This window comes from Chinchilla lanigera, unplaced genomic scaffold, assembly GCF_000276665.1.
Source record: "Chinchilla lanigera isolate Chin_1 unplaced genomic scaffold, ChiLan1.0 scaffold00004, whole genome shotgun sequence".
In the NCBI taxonomy this organism is placed as follows: domain Eukaryota; kingdom Metazoa; phylum Chordata; class Mammalia; order Rodentia; family Chinchillidae; genus Chinchilla; species Chinchilla lanigera.
The window spans coordinates 38,152,411-38,179,113 of record NW_004955405.1 but is presented as its reverse complement, the minus strand read 5'-3'; the positions used below and the strand labels follow the sequence as shown (position 1 = coordinate 38,179,113).

At 41.6% G+C, this 26,703-nt stretch overlaps 1 long non-coding RNA gene across 1 annotated transcript; it reads right to left on the bottom strand.

Moving 5' to 3' along the window:
• Nucleotides 1-14,000: 14,000 nt before the first annotated feature.
• LOC106149772 lies at nucleotides 14,001-22,834 on the bottom strand. The gene is made up of 3 exons (XR_001236143.1): nucleotides 22,774-22,834; nucleotides 15,259-15,513; nucleotides 14,001-14,060 (listed from the first exon to the last, which is right to left on the bottom strand). It is a non-coding gene; the product is annotated as an uncharacterized LOC106149772 (long non-coding RNA).
• Between the last annotated feature and the right edge of the window lie 3,869 nt (nucleotides 22,835-26,703).

Genomic DNA, 26,703 nt, shown 5'->3' with positions numbered 1-26,703 from the left:
CCCTGCTGTTATAGGACCTTGTGCCTGGCACATCCTCACTCTGCCTACTTCCCCATCCCTTCCCCTCGCCCCTTGGCTTGGCTTTGGTCCTCTGGACCCCTTCTCATCTGCAAGAGACCCATTCCCTTATCTCCATCTATCCTTCCTTTACTTTTTTCTTTGTTTGTACTTCACCTTACTCAGATGAGAGATACCATACGGTATTTAAGTTGGTGTGTCTGATTTATTTCATTTAACATATTTTCTAGGTGCATCCATGTTCACATAAATGCCTCAAATTTGTCCTTTTTTATAGCTGAGTAGTATTCCACTATATATATATAGATACTCCAATTTCTTTATCCAGTCTCCTGTCTATGGGTATGCAGGTTGTTTCTATGTCTTGTGATGCTAGAAACACTAGAATGCACGTGTCACTGTAGTATGATGTCTTAAGCTCTTTGAGGAAGACACCTAGAAGGGGCATAGCTGGGTCATATGGAATTTTGGACAAATGCTAATTTATAACACTTGACATGCATACACATTTTTATACATATTTTAAGATAGTTAAATGGCAAAGTCTTCAAAGCATAGAGTTGCCTTTCATTTCAAAATTTACTTTTTTTAGTGGACAACTTAGGGAAAAGTTGTCTTTAGATGTCAGGGAATGATTTTAAATTTTAGAATATTTTAAAATTTTTTGAAAAATGAATATTTTATGATTAAAATGGAAATTTCAGTCTTATTATTAGTCAGGATTTGTAACAATGATCTTCCAAATTTGTTTTCCAAAGCTCTACACCGTGATTTCTATTTACTTACAAAAATATTCCTGATAGTCCACGTTTTAGTATTTAAGATGGGTGCAGCACTGCTCTGATTCCTGTATTGCAGTATCTCTGTTTCCCACCACTGCAGTTTTTGTCCTTTTGACCTTTTGTAATTTGCCTTTCTTTCTTCTATTCACCAAAAGATTTTACCATCAATCTTGCCCAGTTATTTTTACTTAACACCTCTATTATCGTCACACACTATGCAAGTCACCTGCGTAAGGTGAATGGCTCACTGGGGTATATGTGCAGTCACCACAGTCGGTCTCCCAGCGTTTCTATCTGCTCAGATCAAAATTGGGTGCCGTTTAGTTGTCCACACACGCCCCTCTCCACCCCTTATTCCTAAGCAATGCCGAGCCGACTTTTCTTCTACTTAGACTTCCCTATTCTGGATCTTCAGTTGGAACAGAATAATGCCATATGTGGGCTCTTGTGACTTCTCTCACGTAACATAATTTTCAAGTCATACATGTTGCCTTGTGTGCCACTACTTCCTTTTTTTTCCCCTTGAGAGTAGGGATTGAACCCAGGACCCTCACACTGAGCTACACCTCCAGCCCCTTTTAAATTTTGCTCAGGCAAGACTCTAAATCACAAACTTCCTGCCTCAGCCTGCCGAAGTGCTGGAATTATAGGTGTGCACTGTGGCACCCGGACTGTAGTTTCCTTTTGTGGTGAAATAATGTTCCACTGTATGGATATACCAGCTTTTGTTTATCCACCCATCTTTCAGTGGACCTGGGATTGTTCTTCCCTTTGGACTGTTATGAATAACACTGCTATGAATGCTGCTGTGCAGGTTTTTGTTCTGTTCTGATGTAGGTTTGCTTCTTATGTGGGCTCAGTGTCTCCTTAATCCTCGCAGTAAATAATTGTGGCACGTTGCTGTCACTCCCTTCCCCACGGGCGGAAACTGAGAGTGGAGAGGAGAATTTCCCGGAGTCACACAGCCTGTGAAATGCAGAGCCTGGCAGTAGACCCGGGCCAGCTGACTCTCGGGCACATGCAGTTTGTCCACGTGATAGCGTTTCTCAGAATGGGGGCTAATTTTTCTTTATTTGCCACATCTAAGAAAAGGCACAAAGGTAATAACTACTAATCAATATTCTCACCCTCAGCCACTTGCCAGTCAGCTGACTAAATACTACAGGTAGTTCTTGAAATAAATCCAGAAAACATAATTCTTAAAAATAACATTACCTACAAGGGTGTAGTACCACTCACCTATTTTTATATCATTTTTTAAAATCACGTTTTCTCACTTTGTCCTGAGACAAAGGTAGCTAGATGTTTGGATGGCAAAACCTACCCCCAAACTGTCTATTAAGTGATTCTCTGGGGGCCCCTCCCCCCACTCTTCTTTGGGATGAAATCCGAAATCAGTATTGCGTGTTAGTTTCTTCCTTCCCACACCTCCTCTAGGTTAAAGTTGAATTCTTTGAGATCGAGATTGTTTGTGTGTGTGACTTTAACAATGTTCTCTTCACATGTCATTGCATAGGCCCAACAATTGCTTGTTGACCCATTTTAACCTCTTTTGAGCGTCATCTTCAAAGTGTAACTGTCCTTGACAATGACAGAGACCTTCCTATTGTCTGGTCCTTCCAGGCAATCTTTAGGATGGAGCTCAATGGCTTTCAGATGGAGGAGTTGGCCAGAGGAAGGAGACAAAGTGAGCTGTTGTTCCTGAGAGACTTTTCTAAAGTTTCCCTTTTCTCTCTTAGAATCGTGCATTTCTATAGAAGATGACAGACGTTTTGACAGGTGCAGTATGCTTTCAACTGTTGTGTCCGATAATTCTTTTGTCTTGGGTTTTCTCAGCAGAGTGGTACATCTTGGGATGCTGATATGCATATTGTTTGCTTTTCATTTAGTGTGGTGAAGCCTTCCTTCTTGCTTTTTCTCCACCTCTCTCTTTAGGCCCTTTGCACGCATATCACTGACCCAGATGGAAAGGCGGCCTCAGTGCAGGAGCCTGTCCTCTCCCCTCCCCTCTTTTTTCTTAAAATGGAAATCACTTCTTGCACTTAGACCTCTTTATTTTTTCAAAAGAAAGGAAAGAAAAAAGAAATTATCAAAAGGTTTGAAGGAAAAGCAGAAATTACATATGACCTCATAACCTGATGATAACAATTGTTTGCATTTTGGAGCATATCCTTCCATATATTTTTCCTAGCATATTCACTTATAAAACTACTTTTGTTGAAATTAACTTATACTATACACATTGTTCTATAAGCTGATTTTTCTCCCATCCAAATAAACTGTGGACATCTTTGTAACTCAACAGATAGTGATCTTTATTATCACTTTAAATATCCACAGAGAATTTCACTGTATTATAATTTAATTAACAACTTTACTGCTTTGGTGCACTTTAATTATTTGAAAATTTCATTACAGTAGTAGTTTTTGTAATGAATGTAATGAATATATTTTACATTTCTTTGTTATGTACTCTTGATTACATCTCTAGTATAAATTACTGTGTAGTTGCTTGTCAAAAATGCACTCAAGATTTAACTTTTGATAACTTTTGCCTTTGTCTGGAGAGACTCTTAAATATTTCATATAACATTCCCTTTGACTTGAAGAATTTAACAAAAAAGTGATACCAGTTAGGAAAGATTTAGTCTAAACTAAAAATGAATGCAGAGATCCTAAATTAAATCATCTTGGCTTTCCATTTTTGATGTAATGAATTAGACATACATAGATTTTTCTGCTTTGGTATAAATATGGTAAAGTTTCTACCTGAAAGATTAGAGGACCTCCCTTCAGGAACTAGAATTGGACTTCCAAATATGTAACAAAATATATCACTAATTGTCCTATATTTAAAAAGATAAGAGAGTAGAATCTTAATACTACTCAGTTTGTTTCTACAGTTTACTTTTGGTGTAATTCTATTAAATATGGTTGTTGCCCAAGATTTTGTCCCAAGTATGTCTGAAAAGAGCAGACTGAATCAAGCTAAAAGAAATGAAAATCTCCTGCTTCTCGTAATGGGAGATTTTACTTTTTCATTTTTGTTTTTCCTTCATATTAAGAAAACTCTAGAATCTGAAGAAGAAGGAGCTAATAGAGAGTTGGGATTTAGACATTTCACTAATTGAAGAAGTAAAGAGCTAAAGGAGATTTTGAGATACTTTCTTTTCTACCTTCCAGAACCTTCTAAAACCACTCTGACTTGCAAATAGAGTAGGGACAACAAGGCAGGACATTTTGCCAATCTAACATACTAGGATCTGGTTTTCAGAGACCTGAAGAGACAGAATATTGCCCTTTGTGGATAATGATGAAAGATGTGTGATTTGAATTGAAAAACTAAGATTAAATTTAAATGTTGTTGAACATAACAGGCAAAAGTACTCGCAATGTTCAAATGAGGACACATCAAGTTAGATAAAGTGGTCCATATAGTGGTTGGGGATTTAGCTCAGCACCAAAAACGCCTGCCTGGCAAGCGCAAGGTCGTGAGTTCGGTTCCTGGTACCGGAGAAAAACCAAAAAAAAAAAAAAAAAAAAAAAAGTGGTCCATATAGGTTTTGCTTCCAAATTGGGAACTGTGTGATCAGCGTGTCTTATTTTCTTGGTGACATCTGTCCTTCATGACCTTGGCTGCCCTGCTTCCAGCTTTTCTACTTTATTTTACTCCAGAACTCCTCACAGTCTGAAATGAACTCTCTGTGTGAAGGATCAGGTAGGTTGCACATCTGCTAAGTCACAAAGTCTGGAGTGCTTCAGTCAAGCAGCAGGATGCTGGGAGTGCAGGCACCGCGGGTCATGTGATCCGCTGACCTCTGTTTGGGCTTCCTGGCTCTGCTCGGTAACAGCTGATGAATGGTGTGTGGGGACCTGCAGGGCCGATCTCACCCTTTCTCTGGAGTTTGAAGACTTCCTCATTATCTTAGGCCTTTCACTGCTGCCCTTGGGAAATTTTACTCACAAATTAGGTTAAACGAAGTCTTCTCAAAGAAAATTATTTTCGGTGTTTGGTCATCTGGGAGCAGAAGGCTGGATGGTCATTTGCTGCATTTGAAAAGGGGAGGGAGGCAGTGGAGAGGAAAGAGGGACCCGCTCCGCCTGCTTCCTCTCTGCTCTAGGGCTCAGACTTCAGAGAAGCAATGCCACAGAAGCTATCACTGTGGTGACACACTGACCTCCAATTTTTCTTTTCTGGAGGTGGTGGCGGCGGTGAGATTGAAATTGGCAATGTTTGTACTGGGACAGAAGTTGTGAACACGTTTACTTATTGAGCTTTAAACACCCAGTGTCAAACTTGGTTACTGGCAAGGACTGCTGATTCCTTTTTATGAATGGAATCCCTGTGTTATTCAGGGCCGCAGTGTGCCAGGTACAAGCTATTCCCCTCTCCAGACGTCCCTGCAGCTGGAGTAGCTGTGTTAACCTGTTCTGGCCAACTGCATAGAAACTGATCTCTACCGAGCCACCTGCACATAGAGAGTGTTGGTCACTCATCTTTACACCTCTAAGCACAGCTGGATCTCCATCAAGGTAGTGGAGTGATGGTTGGATGGACGCTCCACAGGAAACCTTTGTTAAGGAATGTGCAGGTATTAAGATTTAGGAGAGACATACACCACTGTCACAAGTCCTTGAGATCCTCCCCCTCAGAAGTTCTTTGTCATGCCAGATCGACCAAAACTATGTCTTCAAGGAAGATGTGAAAGTTTCATGGAATTTTCCTCTAATGGCCTTTTCACACAAAATATGTTGCTTTGCTCTGATTACTATTTCAATTTACTTATTCTTTCCCAGTATTAGTTTTCTAGGTTTGGAACAGGACAAACTAGCTCAGTCATATAATCAATCATTTATGAAACTTTCACTGAGCAGCTTCTGTATGTCAAGGAAGGTGTTAGGTACCAGGAACAGATGCGTACAAAGACCTTATATATCTCCTTCTGGTTCCAATGAGTAGGAGATACACAATACTGGTGAAAGCATAATAGGAAATAAAATGGGCTTTTTCAGAAAGTCCAAACAAAAAGAAGGAGAAGGGCAAGAATATTTCTGGTGTGAGCATTGGCTGACCCAAGACCTTGGAGAGGAAATGATTTTGAGGCCAGGGGGCTGGAGCCCAGTGAGTAAAGAGACAGTGACCAGAGATGAGGCTGGACAAATGAGCAAAGACCAGACCTCGAGAACCATGATCCAAGTTAAAGATTTTGGTTTTCTCCTGGCAGTGATGAAAAGCCACGAATTTAAGTAGTGAGATGTACTCTGCTTCAGAGTGGGGAGGACCATAGACTGGAATGGAGGCTGCAAGTCATCTTGGAGGCCATGCAACCATGTTCCAGGAGACATGGCGGCCACTTAGAGTGGGCCAGCCATGTGAAGGTGGACCAGAGGACAGATTCCACTGTTATTCGCCACTGCTAGCTTCAATATTCTCTGTCATCACTTCCCCAAGTGGCACATGGTCTGTTGATGGCAGGCAAAGGCCCAGGACAAAATACTAGGGAAATTTTTCAATTCTGAAAGGCAACTTAAAGCACCCTTTTGTATACATAGACTAGAATAGAATGAAATGAAATTTCAGGAATGGAATGAAACATCATATGACATTTAAAAGTGGAAAGGAAGACTTCAAAGACATTTTATGCTTGGTCATGGATCATTTGGGCTAAACCTCCTGATTTTCGTTCCCCTTTCATTTGCCTCTAATAATTGAAGTATTTCTACAGGACAGTTGGAAGAATGCTATCTGGATCCATTACCAGGCCCCACTCCGGGTGTCTTTTTGTCTTCTGATAAATGAATCTTGAAAAATCCAAAGATTTTCAAGACTCAAAATACTGCTTTAATGTGGCAGTGCCAAAATTGGGACAGGAGACTTGTGAGTGCCACTCAAATTACATTGCATTGGCCGGTGTCCACCTTACAGACAGATTAAAGCCGGACTGCCCTACATACTTCCCCTAGGAGTTTCATTTCGCTCTTTCACTGGCCAAATCACCATGATAACTGCGTCCTCAGGGCATTTCCATTTTTATCCCCCTCCACTACCTTACTCTGTACTTTTTAAGACAGAAAGATCTTTTATTTCTTTCCACTATGGTTTAGATTCGTTTTCCCTTGAGGATGGAAATTACTGTTCAATGAAGGTGCCAGTTGAATTTAATCAACACACAGAGCACTTCCTGGTCATCACAGCATTTAATACTCTTGACTTTTAAGTGGTCAGAAGAGCAACTCCAGTTAACATAAGCACAGAGGAAAGTTGATTGGTTCACGTCACTAAAAATATAATCACAGTTCAAGCATGGCTAAGCCAGCAGCTCAAGAAATGCCATGAGATGTTGGGGTCTCTCATTCCCTCTCTTTCTTACTCTTTGTTTATAGTCCACTGGAAAGGTCAGTTTTTTTCTTTTTTTAAAGTTACATCAGAATGGGAGGATAGTAAAATGTCTACATGATGCAGAAGTGGTGAGAAGAAGAGAATGATGTGATTTTCGTGTTATGAACATGAAAGACAAGGCACACAAAGGTCGGGCAGGTGGAATCATTTGCAGTCTTTATTTTACCTCTCTCAGGCTTAGATATAAATTTAATTCTCCTCCCAAACATTAAGGTTCTTGAAATTCTGGAGAAAAGCTATCACCAACATAGATCTCTTTTAAGTATACCCCATCCTAGTAAAGGATTCCTGGGCATGGTGTTACTATTTCATGACCATGTGGATTTCAGCTGTCTGTGCAGCTGTCACTTCCTGCAGGTGCCTTGCTGACCTCCTTCTCCTGCCAAGGCTGGGTTAGTGGCCTTCCTGTTTAGACAGCACTTTGATGCTTGGACTGGGACAGGGATCACAGAGGTGGAATTCCAGACTTTCTTCTCACTCTAGGGGACTCGAAACTCACTTTCCCCTTAACGGGTGTTATTTTTTCATTCAGTGTACTAGGGAGGATAATCTCCATTATCGAACCTGGGCTGGATGAACGGGATAAAAGCACTCAGCACCATGCTATTTGCTCAGAGTTGATGGCTAAACGCCAAATCACCTTTGTGACGCGTGTCAGTTACTCTGTCTGATTTGGTACTTCCCTCCGTCCCTCCATCACTGGAGCTCTGAGAGAAGGAAACGTGCTCCTTGCAGCGTTCAGAGCGCGGACCGTGTGGGCAGGTTGGATGTGAGCCCTTGGCTGTCTCTGCAACCCAGAGCGATTACTTCACTTCCCAGGTCTTCGCTTTCCTTGCCTACAAAGTGTGGTCCATAGTCGCACCCGCTTCTTAGAGTCACTGTAAGGGCCATATGACGTATTTGCCAAGGATTCAATAAATTATCCAGCACACCATACGTATTCTGCGTCTGTTATTATTGTTGTGGTGTTCATATCCTGGTGACCACCAGTGTCTGGGGAACGATCGGCCATTGACACGTATATCCTCATCGACGGATGATGCGTTCTACGTGCTTCCTGCGCTGTACTTCTACTTCCAGTCATAGGCCTTCTGTTTTATGCCACTCTGACCACAGCACCTGCTCACAGCACCATGAGAACAGAAATTCCGTCCCCTGTCATCGTGCCTGAGTCCTGGGGACCTGCTGCCTTGGTGCTGCTTGCCCGCTCCTGCCTGTATTCAAACCCACAAACTGCAGCAGCTCTGAAAAACACCAAGCTAGCATTTCCAGAAGAACCAATTCCTCTTCAGCCGAACACCCAGCATTATGCGACAGCGCATTCCTTTTTCTCGTGACACTGGTTTTTCTGTCAGTGGCTTCTGATGGAAACGGTGGACTACCATGCACGGAAGGGGAGTTCTTAGGGAAACTGATTTTATCTGCAATTTCTGCTGCTTCCACACCTTGCTAATCTATTTTTATTTTATTTGTGTATTTGATTATATATGAGGTATGATAAATATGTAAAATAAATATGTAAGTAAATATGCACATGTATTTAACAGCTTTATTGTACAAAAACCTGTGTGCATCTCATGTGTGTAATGTGATGGGCTTGCACATCCACTTACACCCATGAAATTATTACTGCAGTTAAGGTGACAGCCACCCATCACCTCCAAAACGGTCCTTCTGCCCTTTTTCCTGTGTGTGTGTGGTAAAAGCACTTGAAGGTATAAATAGAATTGTAAGTGTAGGATACAATATTGTTAGCTATAGGTGTTCTATTTTACAGCATATCTGTAGAATTCACTCATCATGTTAACTGAAAAGTAATGCCCATTACAATGGAATATCATTCAGCCTTGAAAAAGGAGGATATTCTGCCAGATGTGGCAACACAAACGAGCGTGGAGAACAGTATGATAAGTGAAATGATCCAGGTGCAAAAGAACAAATACTGCGTGATCCTTTCTTACTCGCTTTCTGGTCATTGGGACACAATTCTAGCACCTGCCACTGAAAGGAGAAGAGGTTCCTTTGGGCTCCAGGGCAGAAGCAGGGTCTGGGGAAGGACAGTGCTCCCTTCATGGTGCACAGGAAGCAGGAAGTGGAGAGAGAGGGATGAGCTGGGGCGGAAGAGGAGATCTTCCAGGCCACGCCCTAGTGATGCTTCTTCCAGCCAGACCCCAGCTCCTAACGCACGTCGAGCCTTGGTTCTTGGGTGGATGGGTCCATTGAGCAGCTTTTCTTCCCTGAGCCAATCACCCACCCGCAGCCGCATCTCAGGACACAGGAGACGGCTGGGGTACAGGAGAGTCTGGGGCACATCCCCATCTAAACCAGAGCAGTTCCCGCTGCTTGCTGGACTGAGAGCGGCCCAGCACCGCTTTCTTTGGAGCAACAGCCGCTCGCCATGAGTGGAGGCACAGGCCTGAAGCAGGGGCGGGCTCTCCTCACCCAGAGCCTCTGAGCAGCCGCCCACGCTCACCCCCGCCTCTCCTCCACGCGCCTTTCTGACACCCTCTGTCTGCAGTGGGGTCTCTTGGGCAGGTTTTGCTTTTGTCTCCTTTCTCTGCCTTCGTGGGGAAAATAAGAGATCATCTTTTAAAAGACCGTTTTTGTCCAGCAGAGAAAAAGCTGGGTTTCCAAAAGCTTCACTTGAGATCGTTGCACATCCTTTACCCCGGGAAAAGGCCCCGGGGGGACGCGGTGCTTCTGAGGCCTCCCGGGGACCCCTCTGCCCACTTCCGTGCGCGGCTGCACAGATCAGCTGGGCGAGGCCACCCGCCACCGACGGTTGGTCAGACACTTCTCAAGGGTGCCGTGAAGGCACTCTTTACCCCAGGGATTAACGTTTGAATCAGGAAACTGATTAAATCAGGTTACCTTGCATCACGTCAGCCGACCGCACCTAGGCGAAGGTCCGGAGAAGACCGTTCTCCCAAGGCCGAGGGGCCACTGTCCACAGCTGGGTCTTCGGAGCTGACCGCAGCGCGACTCCTCCGGAGCCTTCCCCCTGCGGATCTCCCCGCCGACCCAGGATTCGCCAGCTTCGGGGGTCGGTTCTCCCGAACGCTGTCTCCGTCCTTGCCTCTGTCTGTCTCATCTCTGCATAGGTCTGGGTGTTTGTTTCTTTGTTTCTCTGTTTCTCTGTTACACACACACACACACACACACACACACACACACACACACACACACACACACACGGCCCTATATTTAGATCCTATTGGCTCTGGGTCTGCTTGCCAACATGAATATTGAAGTTTGGGGGACGTAGCATGCATCTCACTTGCTGGGTTTAGGACAGGGACAGGTTGTGGGGGAAATTCTGGAAGGGAGAAAATAGGCAAGATATGGGGACGGGGCAGATCATCGGACAAGAGTTGAGAACGTCCTGTTGACAGAGGGGTAGAGACCCTGCGAAAGACAAGTTATGTTCATGTTTATAGAAGTTATGTTCCATTAAATAACATGACATAAAATACTGATTTCCGTAAAAGTCTTGAGTGAAACCTACATCAGCCCTATGTGCTTTTGGAGAAGACAATCATGTCTGGCAAACAGAGGTGCTGAATTCTGCATTTTGCTAGGAGTGGGGTGGCCGGACGCCCACCTGCGTCACACAAAAATAATCGATGCCTTATTCCACGGCTTTTCCATTCAAAGGGGAGCTTCGGTCAACTCAAATCTATCTAAAAACAATAGGCAAGTGAGAATAATTTATCTTAACTTTTTTTCTTTTCTGGAAAATATAAAAGGGAAAATTATAGTAATGAACTTTGCTAGTATTCGAAGTAGTGGTTTGCTCTTGAACAGTGATATACAGAAATCTGTGTAGTTTTACTATTAGCGCACTGCTAGCTGAAGAAAGTTACACGAATTGTGTAGTAGGACTGAAAAATATTTTAAGATGCTGGGTCGTGACTGAAACTGGACTCTAGTCCCCAATCTTGGGCAGATTGCCTGTCCACCTCTCAGCTGTAATTCTTCTTTTCACTTGTTCAAACCTATCAGGTGACCCAGAAACTCCTTGGAAAGATCTTTTTATTTTCTTTTATAAATTGCTTATTTTTTCAGTATGTGATATTGTTAATTACACCTTTCTAAACATTATATCTTTTTGTTTTTCCCACAAACAGATGATGTGTCATTCTTTTTTGGGATAATAGTTTAGCATAATTTGAGATATATTTATTCTTTGATAATATACTTTTTCTAGTTCTTTAATTTTAAAAATGATCTTTTAAGAGAGACACCATCACTTTCCTAAGAAGAATATATATCTTAGTTACTTTTCTTGTTGCGGAGATATACTACCTGACACCCAGGGTTAAAATAGAAAAGGTTTACTTAGCTCACAGTGTGTAGAGGTTTCAGTCAATAATCGGCCAGCTCCAAGGCCGGGTGGCTTGGCAGAGGAGAACAGTTCATGGCGGGGAAGACTATAGCCAAGCAATAAGGGAGTGAGCGCAAGACAAACATCTTTCTGTTCTTTATATTGTATCTAGTCCACTGGGACTAGGGCAGTGTCAGTCCAATCAGTGGGTTGATCCAGCAGTCACTCACCTTTAATCTCAGCACCCTAATCCCAGCATTGCACTACGAATCAATCACAGACTCTAGATTCAGCCACTTTCAAAAAAGCCCTACGACTGCATAAGGCCTGGGGGAACATCTAGACACAAACCATACAGTACATATATTTAGTTAACATTCTTCTGTAGACAAATGTGTCATCAGCCTAATAGATAGTATCCCAGTGAACTAACTGAAGCACCCAAGGACGAGACTTAACCTAATGGAAGTGCTGAATGCCCAGTGAAAGATACTGCGGCTGAGGGTTGTTTGATACACAACATTATCACAGAAAGCCTGACTAATACGTATGCCTAAAGTGGGTTTTAAAAATACATATATATCTTAATATCTGGTAGGGTTAATCCTTTTTCATTACTTTTCCTCCAAATTTATTATTTGTATACCTTTGGGCACTTTTATTTTAGAATCTGTTGGTTAATTTGCCTCATTATCCTACCCCTTCAGGAAAAAAATGTGCTGGAATTAAAATTGCAACTTTTTTGAATACGTGCAGCAATTTTGAGAAAGAAAGGTACTTAAAAAATCGTTATGTCATTATATCCATGATTATAATTTGTTCTCCAACTTACTTAGTTCTTTTTTATACATCTTAACACTTAAGAACTATCCTGATCAAGATCAGATGCGTTTCTATATTGATGGTCCATTGTATGTTCTAGAAACTTCTGGGTCCCTAACACCCTCTCAGAGATGAACAGGTAAGAAAATGTGGAATTCATGCATGATGGAGCACTACTCTGCCATCAGGAAAGACAAACTTGAGGCATTTATATCAAATCAATGCAATTTGAGAACATAATGTTAAGTGCAATAGGTCACAAACACAAGCTTAAATATTGCATGGTTTCCCTTATATGAGAAACTCAAATATACACACATACATACGTCAAAATAGAAAATAGACAAATAGAAAGTATGGAGAAATTCAAAGAACTTCCCAAATTATTTATTCTGTTGTTTCAAAAATATTTTTAAGCTAAATGCTAATTTATTTCACTTATACTACTGCTTTTTTTTATTTATTGATTTTTTATAATTCCATGAAGAGAAAATACTCATAGTATGTGGTGGATTAACTAATGGTTGACTTGTAACACCCAGCTGAACTGAGTCAGCATGGTTTGGGTGTGGAAGGCTCACCTGAGAATTTTGTTGCCAACAGCATAAAACGAGAACTGGGGTGGGAAGCTGGTGTGGTGTTGATTCTCCTGGAGAAGCTTGTCACGCTGGTTTTCCGGATATAAACAAAGCTATTCTCATTGTAGAAGGAGCTCGGAACCTCAATGTAGCAGAGGATGGCTGTGGTTCTTTTATGGGGAGCTCTGGTCCTTACCTTGAGTGTTGCTCCTTGGCTCCAGTGCAGATCCCTCAGCCTGCTGGCACAGATCCTTCATCCCGCTAGCACAGATCCTTCATCCCACTGGCGCAGACTTTCTAGCTTCCACCATTGACCTTTGGGACTTTGCAGCGCAGATCCGTGAAACAGGTCTGCATGAGACATTGTTGTGGGCTGGGCTTCCAGCTGGACTCATGGAGGACAATGCCATGGGATCCAGGCCCTCAGCTGGACTTTTTGGGTTTCTAGTGTGTGGACAGATTTCTTTTGTTTGTCTGCATTTGACTTTTTGGGTGATTATTATACAACAATCCTATAAATTATGTGTCTTGTATTAAATCTATTCCCTTGCAAATCTTGACTACAACTTAGTCTTTACTTTCATTTTCTAGGAGTGAAATGAATCAGAATGCAAAAGCAGATATGGCAGTATAATCAAACACTAGAGTTTTGCAAAATACGTAAAATAATGCCTTTCTCTTGGACACGTTTGGGAAAATATAGTTACTTTTCAGTCAATAAAGCTATTTTTTGTTATCAGGCAGTGAGTTCAGTATCGTTTGCTTCTGGGGTGCTGATGATCAAGGCCAGACCTCAGACTTGATGGTCAACTGCTTTGTGCTGAGTTATCCTCCAACTCTGATTTTTTTTGTCTTTTTGAGACAGGGTTCCAATATGCAGTTTAGGCTGGCCTTGAGCTCACTCTGTAGCCCAGGCTGGCTTCGAACTTACTGCTATCCTACTGCCTCAGCCTCCTGAGTTCTGGGACTATAGGCATGCACACCCACACCCAGCTCCAACTCTGATTTTTAAATTAATTAATACAATTTTTAATTTGTCAGTTTTAATATCAAATATGGTAAATATTAATATATATGTATAACCCACTTAAAAGCTCTTTATGGTCTTCAATAATTGTCAAGTGTGTACAGGGGTCCTAAAAGAAAAAAATAGGAAAACTGTCTTATAGTGTTATTGTTAATGTAAATAATATTGTATTTTCTGTTTAACTTGTAATTTTGTTACTAATGTTAACATTTTTTCAAATAAGCTTTTTAAAGAATTGTTTTGGTTTCCACCTCTCATTAACAACTTCCATTGCAATGGTGCATTTCTTATAAATACTGAGCTGAAATTAATACAATGTTAGTGAGGAAGTCCATACTTTATTAACTCCCCCTTCATTTTTACCCAGTTTATTCATTCTATTTCTGCAGCCCACTCAGGATGCATGGTGTGTTTAGGAGAGAGACCTCCTTAGGCTCCCCTAGAATGTGATCAATTCTCAGATTTTCCTTGTTTTTGATGACTTTTATCATTTCTAAAGTGCTGGTCAGGCACTTTGTAGAACGCCCCTTAGGATTTGCATTCTGTTTTCATCTTGATTAGACTGGAGTGATGGGTTTTGGGAAGGAAAATCACAGAGGAACAGCCTCACTCTCAGACCATCCTACAACAGGGGCTCAACATCGATGTGACGAGCCCGAGGGAGTGGACCAGCTCCTCAGTCCCTGGCTGAGGTGGTTTGATCAGTTTCTCCCACTGTGAAGTTTCTCCTTTGGCTTTTCCTTGCCTTGCTGTCCTCTTTTGAGGAAGTGACCAGAGCAGGCCCCAAAGGAACTGTGGTTCTACTATCTTAAAGAGGGAATATTGCTTGTATGATTTTGCTAGTGTAAGTTATTAATTTTTTGGTTGATTGTGTGTCCAGCAGTCCCCCTAACTTAATCAGATATCATATCATTTTGTACTACTTGGTTTTATTATAAATCACTATATTATGTGATTATGATGCTTTTGTCTTCTCTTTTAGTCCTTATATCTAATACTTTAAAAATTTCAAAACTCAGCATCAATTTCAACCCTATTGCAAGGATTTTCATCAGTTGACTTAAATACAATATTAGTTTTCACTCTATTATCAACTCCAGTAGGAGGATATGGGGGACTCAACCAAATACAACTGCAAAACACCCCCGCCTATTCATCAGTGCACAAATAGGTAGAGGAGTGGTCACCCTAAGCTACAGTAGCCTGTGTAGGTCAGCTTTCACAAGGCTTTGATATGACAATACATCATATCACCCCCAGATCTGAGAGGTTTACAAAATTAAGGATTTATTTCTGGTCATCTTTACCTATCAGCAGCAGTAGGGCTGTGATCAGCAACTCTGAGACACAGTCTCCTTGCGCAGATGGGACAGAGCAAAGGAGCAGCAGATGGAATCCTGAAGCTCTTTCTTGGCTGTGGGAAGATGGGACTTGGTAACAATGCAGTAGGAAGTCCAGTCTTGCTAAGTGAGGAGCCAGAGAGAGTGCTGGAGATGCTAGAGGCAGGCCGGATGCAGGGGATGGTGAACGATCAGAGACAGGATCACAATCCTTCACAAACACTGTGGAAAATGACAATAGACACAGTAGTCATCGTTGTTTTCCAACCTTACAAGAAACAGATGAAGCATTTTCTTCCACTAAGCATAATCCTTGTTAGGTTTTGGTAGTTCGTTTGCTGTCATTAAGAAACTGCTCTTCCATTTGTAGTCTTAACTTTTTAAGAATGTACTACCTTAATATTAACATTCATTAGGGGCTGGAGATTTAGCTCAGAGGCACAGCGCCTGCCTGACAAGCGTGAGGTCATGAGTTCGATTCCAGGTATCGGCAAAAAAACAACAAAAAACCAAAAAAATTAACGTTCATTAAAATTTGTCCCTTTGTTCTATTAAGGTAAATTATGTACTTTTTCTTCCTTAGTCTACTAACAAGAATTAAATAGATTTTCACTAGACAAGATGGTAGGAATTCATGGATGGTTGCCACACTGCACATTGCTGTCTTCAAATTATTTGCTCAGATTACCAGATATAAGCATGCAAAACTGGTCAAAAAAATTAAGCATTAACTGTTCCCTTCAACAAACCATCAGACATCAACAGTACAGTTATCCCAGGTATCCATACATATTTTTTCCCTTCTTTCCTTCTTTCTTTTTCTCCTTTCCCTCATCCCAGTTGTTCCTTCCTTGGGGCAATTTCTTTCCCTTTCATAATATCCATTGTATGTTTTGGGTTTTATTTACTCTTTCAGGTCTTACATTCTTACCTCTAGTAATCTGAGCAACTTCTTTGAAGATAGCAATATATAATATAACAACCACTGTTAATTCCTATCATTTTGTTCTGAAATCCTGTATCATTTTTATTGTTTTTGCTTTGTTGTGTTTTTGTCTGTGTTGTTGGTACTTTGCTATTGTTCTTTTGTTAAAAAAATTATTCTCTTTTAAAAAAGAATTAATAGATTTTCAAAAATACACCTATCTGCCTTGCTTTTCTGAGGACAGTAAAACTTTGGTGGATTGTTATATATTTTTTAACATTCTGTTTGATTTCGTTAATTTATTTTTATTTGAGATTCTTGAATCTATTTATTAAATGAAATTGATCTGTATTTGATCAACTTTTATGGCCTATTAATATGTTGACTAAGATTATAGTAATATTTTTCTTTGTCTAAAAAACTCTGATCCTCATCTTTTGTTTCTTCAATGTTTCACCATGGATAGAGCACAAGAAATAAATTAAAAAAGAAAAAAATGGGTGATCTCTTTTTATGTCTTCACCTAATTTTGATATAATTTTGTAGCCTTGTAAAAGTGAAGTGGGCTGCTTTCTTTATTTTTCTGATTTCTGAGACGATTTAAGATCAGAATTTTGGGTCCTTTGAAGTTTGATATAAAACTATCCTGAATCTAGGACTTTATTTTGGGGTAGGGGGAAAGGATCTGTTTGTTTGTTTGTTTGTGATCCTCCTTTTGAATTTTTTTTTTAATTTGGGAAAAGATCTTATGCATATAATGTCAATTTCTTTAATAAATTGCTACATTTAAGTTTTTTGTTTCTTCTGTGCCAAAATGGACTCAACATTTTTCTCCAAAATTAATTGTGTTTAAGAAAAATTTTTAAATTATGCATGTATGATTGTTCATGATATCCTTTCATAGTTTTAAAAACATCTGTGGCATCCTTTTCCCCCTAATTGTATCAAACTTATTTCTTTCCTTCCTTTTATATCTTTCAATGAAATCACTGCTCGGAAATTAATATTTAGATACTCATAGCAATAAGTTTCTCCTTTTGGTGGGCTTACAGTTGTAGATCAGTGTGGAAGATGCCAATAAAAATATAAAAGTGATATTTGAGAATTGAAATTCAGCTGAGCTTAGGCAAGACATTTACTATAAAGCTTTAAAATACAATATAGGTAGGAAAACAGAGCAATGATTAATTTTATTAAAGTCATTTCTCTTCTCATGAAATAAAGCTGAAATGTACTAAATGTGGCTAAGGACGAGCAGTTTAGATGTCAGGAGGAAAAGGTCTGGCTTATCATTTAGGAACGTGGAAACAGAGATGAATGGAAACCAATTTCAAGTCGAATGCAAGGGTTTGGCTGGGTTGAAAGAATAACAGCTGGAAGCATCTGCTTATCAGTTTTGACCAAGTCATATTTCTGTAGTTTTTCCCCTTTTTGGGTAGCAAATGCTAGACCTTGAGAATGATTTCCTTATTCAGTACACATGAAAATATATATTACAACAAGTGTGTGCATGCACACATCCACAGACACATACACACCAGAAGAACAAAGCACCTTTCTCTACATCCAGATGAAGCAATGTATTGAAACTAGTTTCCCCAAAGAGCCACAGTGGGAAAAGATCTCAGATGAGGAATGATGCACAAGACTGAGACATCTACAGGCTGAGAAATAGGCAGCTCTAACTTGAGGCTTCTAAGGTAAAGAGAAGCAGTGGTTAAACCCTCCCGATACACATTTCATATTCACTACAGCCCAGAGAGGTAGATTTCAGCATTGTGCATTTGAAGAGGCATCTCTGTCACCTGGGAAGGACACGGGAGACCCGACTCCAGGAACACAGACTGCGGACACATTGTTTGAGTTAGAATCCTGCCCCACCACTTTACTGCTGTGTGGCCTTCGATATACCACTTAACCTTTCTCTGTTTCAAACTCCTTATCCATAAACTGGGGTGGCTGTCAGTACCTACCTCCCAGGCTGCTGTGAGGATTAAGTGAATGAATACACAGTAAAGCACCTAGTGTGGCCTGGGGCTCAGAGTAAACCCTCAGTAGTGTCTGAGTCTGGAAAGGCAGGAGGCATGCGGGAGCAGGGAGGGCAAGGGACCGCTCTCAGGAGGGCTGTTCTGGAACCTGGACAGCATGCTGAGTCCCCACAGCAGGGACATAAGAAGCATTTCTGCTTTCTCTTCTTGACCTTTGACTTTGAATGTAAAAGACTCAGTGCTGGGGACCTACTGTAGGCACATGGGTCAGTCTGGAACCACAGCTATATCAGATCCAAGCAGGAATCAAGATCAAGGTACATACTCCTTCTCCCTTTCCTCTTCTTTCTTCTCCTTCTCCCCTATTGCTTTTCTTCTTCTTCCCCCTAATTTCCAGTTTCTTAAAGTCATTATCCTTTGTCCACACCATTTCCTTATTCTCATTTCTTAGACAGCATCTTACGCAGTAATAAACTTGACCGGCTATCAATAAGGGAATCAGGAATTCAAGAGTTAAGTCTTCATTTCTTCTATGAGAAAACACACCAGGGTGTTAATGATACCTCAGGATGACAGAGTTGGTGATGGAGATAAAATTACAGGGGTAGGATGTGTTCTCTGGCAGCCAGAGTGACGTACTTTCAATATAGTAGACTATGACCAATAGTTAATGCTGTGTTTAGTTTTGAAATAATTATAACAAGCAATTGTGTGTATTAAAATTTCATGCAGCTCTCATTATACAGCACAAGATGGGCAATGAGATATGCCTGCTACCTTGTTGTTACAATGTCTTTTGACCCGGGAGACCCTGGCTGGAGAATGAGGGCCATCCTTCTCTCCTTGTCAAACTGAACCCAGCTACAGGGCTCCCAGGGGTCCCCATGGGGCTTCGGGAAGGGAGGCTGGAGCTATCGACTTCATCTCCCACGTGGTCCCATGCTGACTCACTCCAGCAGAGAAAGAATAACAGGCTGACAGCTCAGCATACCAGGTGTGAAGAAGTGGGAGGAAAACAACCTGTGCTAAAATGTTCTCCTACCTGGCGTCTTAGGGGAGTGCGCAGGTCACACAAAAATAAAACTGGAACAAATGAGCTGGCTCAGCTTGGCAGGCAGATAGAATGAATTTGTGATTTATTAGGTGGGTGCAGGAAACCCGGTAAACTACTGAGAAAAACACACACTTGGCTGACAGGAAGAGACAGAGGGAAGGTCACGCACCAGTCAGGATAGTGGTTGTGGGCCCAGTGCCTTCAGCGACGAGCGGGATGATCTCGATCAGGGTGTGGCATCAGCGTGTGCGCCTCAGCTCACTCTGTGGGGCTGATGTCAGGGTTGAAACATTTAGCACGGTGCTTGTGGTGCTCAACCAGGGCTGTGGTTTGGGTCTGCAGAGTACCCTAAAGGCCCACACGTGAAGAACTTGGTCTCCAGCCTGTGGAACTCTTTGGAGGCCTTGGAATCTTTAAGAAAGGTCTGGCGGGAGGTCTTTAGGTCATGGGGATGTGCCAGGATGGGCACATGGGGCCCTGGTCTCTTTCTCTTTCTCACTGTTGTTCACCTCCCTGCTGTAGGTGAACTACCCCACCCTGCTGCGCATTCCCCGCTATGATGTACCGCGTACCCTCAAGCAACAGGGCTAGGCAATCCAGTTTGTTACTGTCACGTAAAGCTAACACACACACACTCAGTGTTCCCATCCTTCCCTTTCTTGGTTTAACATGTTCGCAGGATCAGGTTGACAGGTGTTGACAGGTGTTGCGGTTGAGATCTAAAATGTCTTTTACAGTTTGTAAGTGTGGAAGGCGACTGGATCACAAGGCACTGCATTCATCCCTGGGTCCATCCCCTGGGGAGCTCAGCAGCTGAATGGGCTCGCTGGTGTGTGACCCAGAAGGGTGGCTTCTTACCTCAGCTCCTCCCCCCTCTCTCTGTTTTCTGGCTGCCATGGGTTGAGCACCTTTCTCCCTCCATGGCCCTCTGCTGTGCTATTTCAGCCTTGAAGCTAGCGGACCATGGACCAAAACCGTGAGCCAAAATAAATCTCGTCTTTTTTAAGCTGTGGGTGTTGGGCATTGTGTTCCAGTGATGAAGAAAGTGACTGAGACAGTCTCCTTTAATGACAACACAGTCAAAAGCTGAAGGCCTGGAAATAACTTTGCTACAGTCAAGGCTGTTCCCTAGGAGACTGCATTTCTCTTCATATACATGTTCATTCCATGACCCAGTCTAAAATGATACCTAATTTAATTTAGTGGTCCTATTCCCACTCTGTCTTCTTACTCTCACTATCTTACTCTCAGATACCATATCCTATATATTCATATACTTGATAATTTGAAACTTAGGGGTCTAAAACTTTCACTTCATAGATGGAAAAATATGACAAAGAATTGGACAATGATGAAGGTTACAGTTAGTGCTGGAACTAAAATCATATTGTTAGGGTGTGACTTCTAGCAGTAGGGTGACACATTCTCTGCCACAGTACAGTGTACCCACTGTTTAGTGCCTTGTTTGCTTCTGAACTATTTATCAGAGGCTATCACCGTGGTGGAAGCAAATCAGACCATCTGAAAGCATATGCCCGAAATAAGTGCTGCTCACAGCACTTGCATGGTGGTCATCAGGTTCTGTAGAACTAAGTCCTTTAATGGCTTGTGTCCTTGGTCTTACTCTTCACGGTCAGAGTAATGCAGCCTTGCTCCATTCATTTCACATGTTCTCATCACCAGTCATAATACTCTGTGCTTTACTTATTCTACCTCATTTATTGCTCATAAAAATCCAGTGAAGTGAACATCATCATCCCCATTTCACAGATAAGGAAACTAAGACGTTGAGATTACTTTGCTGGAGTCATACATATATTAGGTGCCAGAACTAGGATCGTGATTGACGGGTTCCATGACCCTCGCTTGGCTTTCACCCGTGCCAAAGCCACAGTCTACGGTAGCTCATTTGCAAGGTTGCAGATAGAAATGTAGAGTGGACTTGGTCTCACTTCTATGTGCAAATCACATCTAAACTTTGCGTCTTTCTGAGGACAACTTTTCCACTGTGTTTGATTTGTCTGGCTGTTGCGGCTGAGCTCTGGCGGGAGGTGAAGTGCACAGTAACAGACTGCTAGTTTAGCCTGCTACCGACACACGCAGGGTCTGAGCCCAAATGGACCAGAGTCCTCCCAGTGCCCCACTTCACGGAGCCACGGTGGCTTGCAAAAGCCACACAGCTGCTTCCTGACGTGCAAGCAGGAGCCACCTTCCCGTTTTAGAGCTGTGAGAAAACCAGGTAAACGTTTCCAAGATTACCGTATTATTCCTGGCAGGGAAAATGCTATAATTCACATTTCTGGGCTCTTGTTTTTGCCCTTTAGTCCATAGTTTGACTTCCCTTGTTCTGGGGGAGTGTCAGGGTCGTCCCCTCCTGGTGCTGCTGCAGCTAAAGAAAGGTAAGATGTTCTATTTTTAAAAAGCGAGAACTGATCACAATCCTTTTATTTATCAGTCGGACATGTTTTGAGTTTTTTCTTCATTTTTTAAAACTTCGATGTTGCTAAATGATTAAATCAGAAAACCAATCACCAAAATCTTATCAAGGTTTTGTCTTTACTTTTCACAGCTTTGTTGACATTTTCCCCCCTTCTCTTCTCCTCTCCCCTCCCCTGTCTTCTTTCCTTTCCTTCCTTCCTTCCTTCCTTCCTTCCTTCCTTCCTTCCTTCCTTCCTTCCTTCCTTCCTTCCTTCCTCTCTCCCTTGCTACTTCTCTATCTCAGTCTTTCAGTCTCCCCTCTCTTCTCCTCATATTCTCCCATCTTGTATAGTTCCTCTCCATTCTTTTTGTGCCTGATGAACTTCTACTAATCCTTTGAAATGCACTCTTCAATGTGACCTTTTCTAGGAATCAGCCTTAACCTTTCCTTGTCTGGGGTCATGTAGTACTAGGTCCTATTTCCGTCACAGCACCATATTGTCTTAAAAATATTTGTTGCCAGAACAGAATTTATCACGTGGTGCCTGTATTCAATACACCCTAAACTCCTTAATTTGAAGTCCTTTGTGGTATAAACCTGGCAGTGCTTCTAGTTGCATAACTTACTGTGCACACATTCACCCTATGATCCAAAAACATAGCTGGAATGTCAAAAAACCTTACACATGTCTGCATCTCTAGCTCATTTTCCCCCAATGCCTTGAATACCTCGCCTCTTCTAGTCTTTGCCAGTGCAGATGGCCCCACTTCTTGGAGCCCTTTCCCAGCCTTCCTGGATCCTCAGGGCACCTTGCACGTTTCTCTGTGACACATCACACTGTTCCTCACTTCTGTCCCAATGACCTTGGAATTTGTCTCTTCCTCGTCCTACCAGGAGCTGGAGGGAAGGGTCTAGACCTGCTCTATTTCTAACCCCAGCACCCAGGGAAGTACCAAGCACATTTTAGATGCTTCTCAAATTCTTGTGGAATTTAATGAATTTGGAGCAGTCATTGCCAATGGTGATCCCCGTAGAGTCATTGCATAGGTAGGAAACACCGTGCATAAGCCTGTAATAACATAACAGAAAAGCTAACCTGGAGACAGGAAATTCTAGCAGAACAGCATGGTTCCAAAATCCATGTGTGACGATCGTTGCTGTGGCTATTGTTCCTATTTTCACTCTTCTGAGCTGCAGGTTGTGTAACACCGTGTGTGGGTGTGTGCCCTTATTCACTGACGTCGGTGGGCAGAGCGCCTTCTCCAAACATGGCCAGGTGCTGTGTTTCAAAAGAAACTGCAGCAACACTTCACCTTTGCTTTTGTTATTTGTTTGCTTAGGTCATTGCTTTGCCTCCCTTGCCAGCGCTCGCTCAGCTCTGAATTTTTATTTGACCTCAGCAGGTGAAATATAATGTCTTGAAGTAGTGCATGATTGTTTCCAACAGTACTTCATTTTGCAGGTTACAAAATGAACACGGGCCCTTAAAATACCACAAAGATAATGAAGACAAAAAGCAAACACCTCTAAAGTTGTGGTCAGAAGTCATTTTCCTCCCTGTTTCTGGTTACTTTCCTCTCTTAATTCCTGGCAACCCTGCATGTGCAGTGCTGGTCGCCAGCACCAAATGGTAATTTATCATCTTTCTTGGCAGGCTTCCTGCTTCATCCTGCACCTGCCTTCTTGAAAGAAAACAAGACATCAGATACTTATTCAAATAATAGAATAGCTGATCAACTGGATCTCTGCACAATAGAGAGTTATCCATGATAAAAGAACAACTTTTCATGCATTATATTGTGACATATGCATCCTTTCTCTTAAGATTTATGAACCCATGACTATTAGTATTGTTAATATAATCAAACCTTTACCGCTTCTCTCCCAAGCTTAAACTTATTATCAATTGGCTGTTGGAGGGGAGTCAATCAATTTCATAAATGCTTAAACACCTGCACTCTCTTTGAATCAGGGGGAAAAATCAATACCTAGTCCTCATTTTTCTTGTAGTATAATGCAACCAAATCTTGCTTCAAATTCAGGAGGACTTGTAATTCAGGCAGCCCCACTTAAAGGCATTGTGAGCTTGACTCCAAGTGACAGTGCTTTTTGAAAAAAATTATTCTTCCATTTTTATTCCAGATCCCAATTAAAGAGTAGGCCATGAAGGGCAAAAAAAAAAAACCAAAACAAACAAAAAACAAAAAAAAAAAAAAAAAGAAAAATAAACAGGTTCTGCTAATACTGTTCAGGATTAGGTTCTTTGCTTGTGGTAGGAGAGTGTGTATGATATATTTGTATGTGTTTAACAACAAGTGCTCTCACTTGTGTATTACCCAGGCATAGTGTCAGTCGTGGGACACACACGGGTGATTGACACAAGGTCCCTGCCTACAGGACTCTCACGATCTATAAGGGAGGAAGTTGTACACAACTTGCTCTAATCGTGATATAAAATAGAATAATTCATTGAGGTAAGGAGGAAAAAGAAAAATTTGAACAGAAAATTAGGACACTTTCTTACATGCTTATTGTGATAGGCTGGTGCCTCCACTTTTATGAGCACCTTCAGTATTTGCAGTAAATTGTGAAAATACAGGCAAGTCTGTTGAAAGTGGTTTAATTCTTGTTTTTCTCTTATATGGTTTTCTTCTTTGTTATTTTGAGAAGTTTTTTCGAAGCACAGAAAAGCAAAGTCTGATGGAGTCTAACTGCTTGTTTATGGTAGAGAATTACCTGCACCCTTCCACTTAACCTTTGTTTCCTGTGTTATGTCAGTGAAAGAGCGGGAATACTGTAGGTAAACTGGAGTCACTTTTGTTTCCTTACCCACCCCTCCTCTCCCTTCCTCCTCTTTATCCAGAACAAGGTGCTTATCCCTCCAGTTCGCAGGTCTGTAAGTTTATGCCACCTGGTTACTCTTTGGCTTTGTCACCTGTAAAATAGTGTCATTAACCAGCTACTCTTTCTGTCCCGTAGGGCTTTTTCTGAACATCAAATAATATACTAAATACGACATAGTAGGTTATAGATTACTATGGGAATGCTATTTATCATTATTAATAACTCCAAGTATATTTATAAAAATAGTGATACCATTGGTGTGTTTATAATTTATATAAATTCACATACACGCATATAATTTACATAATAAAATCACACATTCATAATAAATGGAATATATACACAGCCACACCTCCCCATCCACATGCACACACACACACACACACAGTCAGCCCCTCACATCTATGCAACTATTCAGATAGCGTTTAGACTACATTAGGTATTATAAGTAACCTACAGGTAATTTAAAGTATATGGAAGGGTGTGCTTAAATTATGTGCAGAACTACACCATTTTATGCAAGGTATTCACATTGTTGGAGATTTTAGTATCCCCAGAGGGGTCCTGGAACCCCTAGTATGTGTAGGGATGACTGCATGTATGTGATTGCATGTGTGTGTGCATATCTATATATACATATATGCAACCTCTGCCTTCGTCCTCACTGTTGGTCTCCCACATCATTCTACAGTAACGCGTGTTAGTAGAAGACCACCTGACCCCCTCAATCAGCAATTGTTGATCACATGGGTTCCACTTTCCATCACATCCTTAGCAACTTAAGGCCAGTGTCTGCTTTGGTTGCTGGCCCCTCACTACCTGTCACGGTGTTGGTAATATTGTTGAATTGGCTCAAGCAAGAGAAAGCTTCCCAGAGTTCGTGGCCTCTCACTGGAGATCAAGAGGGAAGCAAGAGTTCTTCAGCTGGATGGAGGTTTGAGCAGATCTTCAGGCTGAGGATTGAGGTGGGCAGGAGCGAGTGACTTTGAAAACAGGGGTCCACTGTCTAATCCACGCTCCGTGGGCTTCTTCTAGACCGGAAGAGTGTTCTTAATTAGCATACATCTTTCTCACAATTGGGTTTTCTTCATAGCGAAGTTGTAAAGTAAAATAGTTACCAGGGGTTAGGATAATAGCTGTCTGACCTTTCTTGGAATTTTCCCCAGATATGCTTGAAGGTTATTTTTCTACTTTTTACACCTGGTGTGCTGTTTGATAGTGTGACACCTGGTGACTGGAATTTTCTAGCTCTCCACCTGCTCACAAAATATGTTATTTCTTTAATCTAAAAATACTCTACCCTTTTTAAAGGTGTAGAACAGAAGAGAACCAAATTTAAAAGTTTAAATAGTCAAATTAAGTGAGAAACATTCAAGGTTAGCCTTGTTCCCATCTGTCTACTTTTAGTTTCTGTACACCCTTCCATCTAGGAAGGGAACGGAGGCCATGGATCCCACTTCTGCACACATTGCCCTGACTAAATTGGCAATGCTTTGATCGACTTTTTGCTGTTTCTTTTGATTCCTTCAGACTTTGAAAACCATAGAGGGTACAAATTTAGCTACTTTAACTACAGAGAGAAAATTCTTGCAAAGAGGACTCATTAGGCCAAATATTCTAAGAGAAATTCTCCAATCTCAATGCCTCTGGTAACACTAGGCACATACCTTCTCAAAATGATAGCTGAATAGTCCAGGGCAGGGCCATGTGCTTTATAGCTTGAAGACAGGGACACAGATACAACTGGTTCTGCAGATTTTGTTTTGTATGACTTCCTCCTTCCATTTTACCTAGCTAGGTGCCAGAATGTTGGTATCATTTCCAAACAAAAAAGTACTTCTGTGTTTATCATGATTTGATATTAGAGACCACTTCGATAATACACTGAATTCTTTTAGAAACATCTGCAGGAAGCACGAGCCTGTTCTTAGAGTGTAAACCCTGTATCTGACAACATTGGGAAACTCCTCTGGGCAAAGATCATGTTTCCTGCTTGTTAAGGCTGTCCAAACTCTGCAGGAGGTGACACTGAGGGTGCTTTGCACCAAATGCAAATGGCAGCTTTCTGTTTAAGATGAACACCAAAGGAGGGGCTGGGGATTTAGCTCAGTGGCAAAAGCGCCTGCCTTGCAAGCGCAAGGTCGTGAGTTCGGTTCCCGGTACCGGAGAAAAACCAAAAAAA